Below are 2,270 nucleotides of genomic sequence, written 5' to 3' on the forward strand. Positions count from 1 at the left end.
TCTTTAGTTAATTGTTTAATACTTTAGTGTGTGATAATTGTATGATATCTAGTATTGGTTGTGCGTATTTGTCTTATGTGCGTCGCGAACATATAAGATAGGGTGTTAAATCTTGTGAAGCGACAGTGGATCTTGAGATTTAGAACTTGCCATGCTAGCATAGGTTCATGTACGTTGTGCATGATTAGTGGGTAACTCTAACAGTTTTATTTGCCCTATGTAATCAAAAGGAATAACTTGTGCTTAAATCATTGTGTTGTCAATTTCTGTAGACATATAGGAACTCAACATAATTGATGACTATTCAACTTCTATCTTAATTGTGGATGCTTGGTAGAATGGTATTAGTACAATGAAAGTTGGCTTTTATCAGTTTCGTGTTATTCGATTAATATCATCACTGTCACATGCTAAAGGTAATAACAATGGCTATAGAAGGAATTAATAATGAAGTTGTGATCTCATGAGTGTTTTATTATTGATAAATTGAAGTGTTAGTTAAGTGGTTAATTAAGTAGTTAATTATGGTTAATATTTAATCAACAATTTTAAGTATTATCTTAACATTGAGAAGTAATCATACATTGGTGAGTGAGTTTAATTAGACAATAACTTAGTCTGAGTCTCTGAGGGAACGAACTAGAAAGTATTCTATATTACTTGCGAACGCGTATACTTGCGTGAATATTAGTGCGTGATTTCGCCCTAACAAGTTTTTGGCGCCGCTGCCGGGGACTCGGCGTATTTGTTTAGTTTATGTACTTACCATCATTGGTCATTAGGACTCAGTGATTAGGACGTAGTAGTTAATTACTCTTTTCGGTTGTGTTTCAGGTACTTTAGCAAGCGTTTATGCAAACTCGTTCTCGTGCTCGCAAGAGGACCTTAGATACAGCTGAGGAGAAAGACGAAGTTCTTGATACTCCGGAGAAGTTAGATTTTGAGGATTCGGATTCAGGAACTGAGCAGAAAGAACCAGTAAACATGGGAGATCGTATTGTTCAAGCTGATCCAGCTCTTATGGATTTTTCTCGGCCTAAAATTGATGACATTCAGTCAAGCATCCTTCATCCGGCTATTCAAGCTAACACCTTTGAAATCAAGCCGGGCACTATTCAGATGGTGCAGAATTCTGTTTCTTTTGGAGGAGCGGCAACTGAAGACCCCAACATGCACATAAGGAATTTTGTCGAGATCTGCAGCACTTTTAAGTATAATGGCGTGACTGATGAGGCTATCAAGTTGAGGCTTTTCCCATTCTCACTGAGGGATAAGGCTAAAGACTGGTTACATTCTGAACCAGCTGGGTCCATCACTACGTGGCAAGATCTTGCGCAAAAGTTTCTGGTGAAGTTTTATCCAATGGCAAAGCCTGCTGCTATGAGGAGTGCTCTTACTCAGTTTGCGCAGCAACCTACAGAATCTATGTGCGAGGTTTGGGAACGCTACAAGGAAATGTTGAGAAAATGTCCACATCATGGAATGCCGGATTGGATGGTAATCACTGGTTTGTTGTCGCAGTTTGTTGTGAACTTCCACATGAATAAGTTGGATGTCAGCCTGCCTGAACTCCACAACATGTTGAAGACTGCGGAATCGAATTTTCAAGAAGAGTTCTGTTCTTCTAATTGGTGAAGGTTCCAATCCTAAGAAAAGGAAGAGGAACTCTTCCAAGAAGATGAAAGTAGGTGAGAAAACGCCGGTTCCACCAAAAGCTGAAGACCCCAAGAGCAAAGTTGTTTGCTTTCACTGTAACAAGGTGGGGCACTGGAAGAGTAACTGCAAGGTTTACCTTGCAGAATTGAAGAAGAAGAAGGGTAGTGAGACTGCCGATTCTGATTCAGGTATGTTCATGATAGAAGTGAATATGTCATTAAATCAAATTTCTACTTGGGTATTAGATACCGCCTGTGGTTCTCAAATCTGCAATTTGTTGCAGGGACCAAGGAGAAGTAGGACTCTTGAGGAAGAGGAGGTGATTCTACTGATGGGAAATGGAGCAAGAGTTGCTGCTGAAGATGTAGAATCATTTCATTTACATATGCCTACGGGCAAGACTATTGTTTTAAATAATTGTTATTTTGTTCTCTCGATTGTGAGGAATATTATTCCCATGTTAGACTTGGCTGGATTTTTATTTATTATTGAGAATAATGAATGTTCTATTCTTAGAGATAATATTCTTTATAGACGTGGTGCTTTAAATAATGGTCTGTATATATGTGACATAATTTACTTCAGATTGAAGAAACTAATAAAAGAAAAGGGAT

At 38.3% G+C, this 2,270-nt stretch overlaps 1 non-coding gene across 1 annotated transcript; it reads right to left on the minus strand.

The window, feature by feature from the left end:
* Positions 1 to 1,377: 1,377 nt before the first annotated feature.
* Positions 1,378 to 1,484, minus strand: LOC141688091 (small nucleolar RNA R71). Its single transcript, XR_012561557.1, has one exon. It is a non-coding gene; the product is annotated as a small nucleolar RNA R71 (small nucleolar RNA).
* Positions 1,485 to 2,270: the final 786 nt, after the last annotated feature.

Source organism: Apium graveolens, chromosome 9 (genome assembly GCF_009905375.1).
Source record: "Apium graveolens cultivar Ventura chromosome 9, ASM990537v1, whole genome shotgun sequence".
NCBI classification, from domain to species: Eukaryota; Viridiplantae; Streptophyta; class Magnoliopsida; order Apiales; family Apiaceae; genus Apium; species Apium graveolens.